Source organism: Hylobates moloch, unplaced genomic scaffold (assembly GCF_009828535.3).
Source record: "Hylobates moloch isolate HMO894 unplaced genomic scaffold, HMol_V3 SCAFFOLD_4, whole genome shotgun sequence".
Taxonomy (NCBI): domain Eukaryota; kingdom Metazoa; phylum Chordata; class Mammalia; order Primates; family Hylobatidae; genus Hylobates; species Hylobates moloch.
In genome coordinates this window covers 34,635,792-34,644,450 of record NW_026652279.1, presented here as the reverse complement: position 1 = coordinate 34,644,450, position 8,659 = coordinate 34,635,792, and the positions used below count along the sequence as shown (strand labels likewise).

Here is an 8,659-nt window from a genome sequence, read left to right as displayed (position 1 = left end):
TGAGCCTCCAAAAGGATGCTCAACATCATTAGTTGTCCTTAGTCATTAGGGAGATGCAAATTAAAACCACAGTGAGCTGCCACTTCACACCTACTTGATCTGCTAAAATGTAAAACCTCACAGCTGAGTGCTGATGGATACAGAGTGGCTGGAACTCTCGCTTGCTGCTGGCGGGAAGGGAAAGAGTGCAGCCTGGTTGGAAGACAGTTAGGCCATCTCTTATAAAGCTATACATACATTTCCCATACAACCCTGCAAGTCTGTGTGAGGTGAGAGAAATGAACACATATGGCCAAAGACCTGTGTACAAATGTTTATAGCAGCTTTATTCGTAACAGGCCCACACCAGAAACAACCCAAGTGTCCATCGGCTGGTGAATGGATTAAGGGACAGTGGCACATCTGTACAATAAAATAGTACTCAGTAATGAAAAGGAAACAAATATTAATACATGCAGGACTATGGAAGAATCTCAAACATGCTCAGTGACATACACCAGACTTGAAATGCCACCGCTATTCCACTCACACGAAACTCTGGCAAAAGCAAACCTATGGGAGGGATGTCAGCTCAGTTCCTACGGGGGGCGGTTTGGGGAGGGGGAAGTGACTGATGGCAAAGGGAGGCCCAGGAGGTTTTGGGGTGACGGCACTGTCTGTTCTTTGCTTGCGGGGCGGGGGATACGTGACTGTATGCATTTGTCACAACTAAGAAGGGAGAATTCTACTGCCTGGAAACATTTCAAAACTAGAGCCAGGCTATGGGTTTGTTGAATTATTACATGCAAACACAGCATATAGAAACAAGAATGCTGGACAATAAAATGAGCACATTATGGTTCTGGTTTTAGCTTGATTAAAAAAAAAAAAAAAAAGGTGGGCTGGGCAAGGTGGCTCACGCCTGTAATCCCAGCACTTTGGGAGGCCAAGGCAGGCAGATCACTTGAGGTCAGGAGTTCAAGACCTGCCTGACCAACATAGTGAAACCCTGTCTTTACTAAAAATACAAAATTACAGGCGTGGTGGCATATGCCTGTAATCCCAGCTACTCGGGAGGCTGAGGCAGGCGAATCACTTGAATCTGGGAGGCAGAGGTTGCAGTGAACCGAGATCACGCCATTGCACTCTAGTCTGGGTGACAAAGCAAGACTCTGCCTCAAAAAAAAAAAAACTAAAAAGGTTGGGGTGGCAGCATCACACTAAGTGAAAGGAGTGAGACACAAAAGCCACACACTGTATGACCCCATTCACACAAAGTTCTGGAAAAGGCAGAACCGTGGGAAACCCTGGGAACAGGAATCAGATCGGGGTGGCCCGGGGCCTCGGGTGGCAGACAGGTCTGACCACTGAGGGACACCAGGGCAGCGTGGGGGTGGTGCGCCAGTCTAGGTCTTGGTGGTGGTGGTCACGTGGCTGTGTGCATTTGTCAAAACTCACTGAATGACACGCTTCAAAGGGGTAAATTCTACTGTATGTAAATTATATCTCCAATTATGTAAATTATATACACCTGACTGTTTCAAAAAGTAAGCTGAGTGAAAGGAAATTATTAGATAAATAATCATACAGGTGGTGTGCAGATATGGCAAAAATTGTGGAGGTGGTAGAAGAATGAGCACATTTTGGGAAACACTTAGTCCCAATTATCTCTCTAAAAAAAGGAAAAAAGTAACTTAAGAAGGTGAATGGGTGTGCCTGTTTTCTCCCATCTGATCCGTATAATTTAGCATTTTGGTGGTTTGTCCTGGAATAGTTTAATTGAAGTGTCAGTCAGAAAACTCTCTAAAGATGAAAGGCAGCTTCTCAGGTTAATGGCTGGGGATCACCCCCACCCCTTGCCCAGCCCGGCCCTGCCATTGTCATCCCTGTTATCAAGGCTGGCAGGAGACCAAAACTCACACCAGTGGAACAATGAAGGAGCATTTCACTCAGGACCCTTTACAAAGAGTGGTCAGGGCTCAGGGAAATGGTGATGGTGAAGCACTTGGGGCCAGCGACAGCAGGAAGCCCTTGCCGTGACAAGACCTGCAGGGTGAAAAGAGAAAGCACATCCCAGAACCCAGAGAAATAACCCCTATGGGAGCGGGGCACCCAAGAAGAGCCGTGGGCTCAGAGAGCCCATGCCCTGCAGGGAGGGGCAGGGGGATAATCCCCCCAACCTCACTCTCCCCCTGCCCTTAGGCTTCTGGCTGGTGTCTTCAAAGCTACCTGGAAGCCAGAAGCCTAGAGCCTGCAGGTGTCATCCTTGCCAAGGACAGGCTTCCAGGGCCCCGAGAAGAGGAAGAAGGCAGTGGGCTTGCAGGGGCACGTGGAGGGGCCTGGCACACACCCTGGGAGGCTGCATTAAATGCTCAGTGTGGTGAGGCCAGCAGAGAAGGAGCAGACTGCCATTTGAAAGAGGGCTGGTTACTCACAGATCCTGAGGAACAGCGTGGGGTGCACCACACAGGGCCATGCTGAGAAGCAGCGGGTCGGCAGGAGGCAGAGGGAGAGGGGGTTGTGGGCAGGAGCCTCCATTACAGAATACACAAGAAGAAACAGCAAGCTAGGTAAGCAGATATACGGTTAATTCATTTGAATAATTTTGGAGCTCTGGGACACAGATCTGTCCCTGGGTGTCTGATCCTGGCCCTGGGGGTATAGGGTAGGAGGACAGCAGTCCGGAGTGTGAGAGGCGCTGGCTGGGTGTGGGCTCTGGACTGGGTGGTTTGCATATAAAAGGTACGCTGGCAGGGAGACATCTCCTATCTCTAGGAACTGGAAGGAGTGGTCCCTCCAAGGTCAGCAAAGCCCCAAGATACCAAAACATCAGAATATAAAAACTAAAGAGCACCTCTATAAAACTCCGGCTCCTACCTAGTGCTGGGAGGCCCATGGGGAGGGAAGGCCAGTTGCCAAAAGAAGTCTTTAAAGGCATCAGTCAGTCCTAATTCGATTATCAGGCACTGGGGCACAGGTCCAGGCTGCTAGAGAGCCCCAGGAGGTGCTCAGCCCCTTTCTCTCCACCTTTCCAAGGCCTCCCCACCAGCCGAGGCCCACAGCACCTCTTCACTGCAGCCCTCCTGACACTGGGGCCCATACTATCCTCCCACCACCTCCCTCTGCAGGTGCACCCTCCACAGAGAGCTTAACCCCTACCTGTGTCCTTCTCCCAGTCTCGTCTCCAACACTGGTTCCCTCTCACCCCGTGGTTGAGACTACAGGACCACATTTCCTGCAGACTGTAAGAAACACAGCTCAGACGCCCCGGGCAGCATCAGCTGGCACTTGGAGCTGCTGGGACCAGGGCTTGACAAGAGAGGAGAAGCTTCCACCTTGAGGAGAAACTACATGGAGCCACATGCACGCTCCAGGACAGAGCAGTGGCACGGTCACCACTACCCAGCCCCACCCTCACTGGGCATCTCTTAGAAAGAGGTAGGATAACTAATGGGGACAGATGGGGTCAAAGCAACTGGAGACGGAGGGACAGAAGATAGACTTCAGGCTGCCTGTGGGGGATGAGGGGCGGGTGGCTGAAGGGAGAAACCCTTCCCTCCTGGGGGTTCTTGTTGGGAAGAGCTGGCTCCCTGCAGTCTGGTCCCGCAGAAGCAATGGCTGGGTGGGGCTGGAAGTCCTCAGGGTGGTGACAGCCTTGTTCTTCAACTCAGTTCTGCACCGGTAGCTGGGAGGGGGAAGAGGATGTAGGCGCTCAGCCCTCTCCCGAGCCCTCTGGCCCCCCTGCAAGGAGCCTTCACCCCATTCCAGGTCTTTCCTAATCCGCCCAGGTGGGCCTCACACCCAGCTCTACACCTGTCTACAGTCCGTGCGCGCCGCCTTCCAAACCCACTTTCGCACAATGCACCCAGTAGACACCCACACACCCCGCCAGACCCTGCTCACACCTTGTCTGGTGGTACCCTCCGGCTCTGCCTTCCATTAACAGGGTGGTGGGAGCAGAGGGGGGTCTGCTTCTTTGATCCCCTGACTCCCTGTATTTCCCCCAATCACTGCACTTTCATTTCTATATTATAGTTGCTGAATTCCTCAATTTCCTCATCTGTAAAATGGGAACAATAATAGTCCCTATCTGAAATATTTACTATGCAGGTTAAATGGATAAGGGCACATAGACAGTTTAGAAAAGGACACAAGAAAACAAGTCCATTAATAATTCCTACTCGTTATATAGCTAATAAGTAATCATTATTATTGCACAAACCCACATCCTACTCACAGATGACTCTGGTGTACAAGTGAGTAAATGCTAGTGAAACAACCACGGCCACTCCAGAAGCAGATGGTTCAAGTCCAGTCCAAGCTCACAGCATTCTCTAACTTGGAAAGCAGAGGCTGGTGTGTGGCCAGCCAGGCCCGTGTGACACCGTGCTGGGTGCTGTGCAGGGATCGTCTCTGTTAATCCCCATGATGACCAAATTGGTGCTGGGCAGAGGAGAGAGCAAGGATGCTTTTGCAAAGCTGCCTGGGAAAACTGGAATGTGTACCTGGTCTGACAATGGCCAGAGCCTGGCCTCTTCTGCCCATCTCTTGTCCCCGGCCTCTGGCCCTGACCACCAGCTAAAAGGCCAGCAGGAGGTACAATGCACCTCCCACTTCCATGTGTGGCCACAAAACCTCATCTCGCGTCCGGCTGTGACGCTCCAGGCTTAGCGGGGGTCTGAAATTGTGCTCAGAGCTAAGCAGGGGGAGCCAGCTGCAGGTGATGCCAGCCCCGGGTGCCAGGCAAAGTGGCTTCCAGGCCCTCTAATCACCCCACTCCCAGAATCTGGCCATTAACTCCCTCCAGGCACAGGAGGGGGAACTGCCACTCTCCCTGCCTGGCTTTTAGTCCAATACAATTAGGAGCCATTATTTCTGTCGTGTTGATTCTTGAAAAATCATTTTAAATTGTCTCCCTTTTCTATGCTTTGGAAAAGGAAAGCGCCAAAGAAGATGAAAACAGAAAAGCGTACCCACACCCCCCCGCCTGGCTCCCGGTCCCCCCCTCAGTCCCCCCATTTCTCCTGACCTGTTCCCTTGGCAACCGTCAACTCGCTGCTGCAATATTCAAAGGGAATCTCACAACTGCACATCAAATAGGACGCAGGGGGTATTTTCAGTTTTCTGAGACCCAGTGGATGGACAGACAGACACACACCCTCAGGGAAGACAGAGACACAGAGAGGCAGAGACGGACAGAGAGAGACACAGAGAGAGAAGAGCAAAAAGACCCGGCACAAAGAGACAAAGACCCCCAGGGAGATAGCAACGTGGGGACCCAGAGATGCCGGAGTGGATGTGCAGAATGAGACAGAGACAGAGCAAGAAAGAGATGGACATGCAGAGTGACAGACAGACAGACACTGATGTGGGAAGAGACCAACCCAAAGAGACAGAAAAGACAGACACATGGCGCAATGGAGAGGAGACAGATGGGGCTGGGCAGGGGGAATGGACAGAGGGAGAAGAGTGGCACAGGCAGGAGGGGATGGACGGAGGGTGGCAGAGAGGAGAGAGGAGGAGGCAGCGGGAGCCACAGCACCTGGCCTGGGCACCACAGCCTCTGAGGGCCCCTCCAAGCCAGGCTGCTCCTTCTCCTCCCCTTTCCCTGCCCCAGGCAGGCTTCTCCCCTGACCAGACATCTCACCCTCGCCGAAGCACCCTGCTGTTTCCCGCACACACTCTGCCTCTCTTGCCTTTGCCACGCTCCTCCACAGCCGGCCTGGGATGAGGTCGTTGTGAGGATGTCCCTCTGGATGGCCACCCCACTCATTCCCAGACCCCTTACTCCTTCCTAAAAGTGAGAATGACATTGCTAAAGATGCCAATGGTGGAATTCCAGCCACCCTAGCAGACATTAGGGAAGAGAGGCTCTCCTCAAAGCACATGGAGGAGGATCAGGAGGGTCCTGAGGTTCCAGCTTGGGGCTAAGGATCGGGGTCAGGGCATGGGAACCTGTAGCTGCCCCATACTCAGTGGCAGCCACACGGAGGGTGGAGGGAGGGGCCTGGCAGGCATTTCGGCCCTGTGGCCTCCTCTTGGGCCCTTGCTTCTGCACCTGAGCCCCTACTCCACCCACGCCCAAAACTCCTTGGCTCTCAGCATATGGCATGATTCTGACCTGAGGAGGCTGTTAGGCCAGAGGCTGGGAGAAGGGACCAGAGGAGTAAAAAGGCTCAGGTTAGAAGTCAGAGGTCAGAGGGCATGGGCAAAGCTCAGGTGCCCCTCAGAGGGAGCATGGCAGGCAAACCTAGATTGCAGCACCCGCTCTGCCACTGACCACCACGGAGTCACGGAGCCACTCTGGACCTCAGCTTTCCCACATATAAAATGGGTAAATAGGCCTTGCCCAGAGCAATTGCTAGAGTGAAGCTCTGAGAGTGCATGTGTGCAGTGAGCGAGGCTCTGAGAGTTTGTGTGTGCAGTGAGCCAGGAGCGAGGCTCTGAGAGTGCATGTGTGCAGTGAGTGAGGCTCTGAGAGTGCATGTGTGCAGTGAGTGAGGCTCTGAGAGTGCATGTGTGCAGTGAGCCAGGAGCGAGGCTCTGAGTGTGTGTGTGCAGTGAGCCAGGAGCGAGGCTCTGAGTGTGTGTGTGCAGTGAGCCAGGAGCGAGGCTCTGAGAGTGTACTTATGTAGTGAGCCAGGAGTGAGGTTCTGACAGTGCATGTATGTGTGCAGGGAGTGATAGCTCTAAGGACAAACAGTGACCATGATGACAATGAGAACAATAATCATAATTTTTTGGCAGAATGAGAGCTGGATGCCTGGCCGGGGTCAGAACCTCAAAGCCTTGGGGCCAGCAGCAGGAAGAAGCCATGTGAGACTCCATGGAGGTGGGGCTGCAGAGCCCACACCCACCCCCCAACCTGGGCTCAGGTGCATTGGGGACCCAAGGGGGCATACTCTGCCAAGTTTTCAAAAGGAGCTGGAAATAAGAATTTTTAATGCCAAACTTTGAGTTTTAAATATTGGTAACCAATTCCTTTTTCAAAGCACGTTGCAGGCCAAATAAAACATCCAGGGCTAGATGGGCCATGTTGGCCAGTTTGTACCCTTACCTCCTCTTAGTAAACCATCGGCTCAGGGCTTGATCCACCGGCAGGGGGCACCCTTGCCAGGGCTGCTGGGGCCCAGCAGCTCAAAGAGGCCGTGTAGGAGCAGCTTAGTCCAAAATTATCTGTCCCTGGGGGGCAGATGCTGCACACTGGGATCCATTCCCCAGGCACCATGGCTCCTGGAGGATCCTGGACCTCAGCCGGGCTGTGGGAGAGCCTCAGTTCTGCTGCATCTCCTTCCCCACCACACCTGGTGCTGCCCCTGCTGCCCGGCACCTTGGACACACACAAGCACAGAGAGAGGGCCAGCGCTCAGGGCTCAGGACCAGGCACTGTGAAGGCGGGGAGGGTGGTCAAAGACCATGGTTTGCAAATGGTCCTGGGCAGGTGGTGGGGATTGTGACTGCCACCCTGAGGAGCTCAATTAAAAAGCAGTTTCCTGGGGCCCAGCCCTGCAGAGTCTGATTCCTTGGGGCCAGTGAGTGTGCATTTTAAGAAGCATCCCGAGGGACTCTGATAGGTGTGCTGCAGACCCACTGAGAAGACAGGGAGGAGTGGGATCTGGTGTCCTGCCCCTCTGGCCCAGCCCCCAGGGCCCCCAGGACCTGCTGTGTCCCCAGCTAGCGCCCAGGCTCCTGCCATGGCTGCCCCTATGCCGGTGAATCTAAGGGGAGCACAGACTCCCCCTCATTGCATGGTGACTCCCAGGAGGAAGCCATGCAGCATCTCCACCCACAGGTCCTTCTGGCTAGTGCATGCCCCTCCTGGCGTTTTAAGAACCAGGCCGGCAGCAAGCAGTGGGGGCTTCTCCTACCCAACCCTTGAGACCAATTTGGAGGTGTTTGTCTCAGGCTCTGGTCTTCAGCTGTGGCTCTGTCCTCTTGGTCTGCAAGGGTGACTCCCCAGTCTGGCTGTGCATCCCAGGTCCCTAGAGGCTTTGGAAAACTAGGGCTCCCTGGTTTCTACACAAGAGAGAACCAGCTGGCTCCAGTGCCCAGCTCCAGGAACGCACCCTCCAGAACCATCCCGGTGCATGAGGCAGCAGAGTCCTCAGGGGGCCCTGCACATGCCCTGCGCCCCTACCCTGGCCCCAACCTCAACATGGCCAGTCACAGAACCTAGCCCCTTGGCAGCATTTCAGGGGCATACCCAGGCCGGGACAATAAGAGCCCTCCCCAGGGATTTTTCCTGCAGGAACCCTCTGGAGAGAGAGGTCACTCCCTCTGGGGTGGGAGCTGCTCCTCAGTGCGCCCCAGAGCTGGAGGAGCAAAGAAGAGGGCAGCCCCAAAGGCAATGGGATTCTCGGCCAGCTGCCAGGGCACCCCAGCCTCCTCTCAGTTCCAAGAGAAGCCCCTGTGCCCTCACGGTTAATTCCCTTCTTGCCTAAGCTAGTTGGCGTTATGTCACTTGCAACCAAATATATCACCCTAAACCTACTGACTCAGAAGTTTTGTATTTTTAACAAGTTCCCCAGGTGATTCTTGGCCGAACTGCGCTTGAGAAGCACTGATGTATAGCACTGCCAATTAGGCTGCTGGTGTTCTTGGGACTCAGGCCATCTTCACGCTGGAATCTGTCAGTTCCGATTCATACCAGCCCTCCCCCTACCCCCAGCATCTGCACATC

At 53.9% G+C, this 8,659-nt stretch overlaps 1 pseudogene; it reads right to left on the bottom strand.

Moving 5' to 3' along the window:
- Positions 1–2,565: 2,565 nt before the first annotated feature.
- LOC131383360 (uncharacterized) lies at positions 2,566–5,396 on the bottom strand (annotated as a pseudogene).
- Between the last annotated feature and the right edge of the window lie 3,263 nt (positions 5,397–8,659).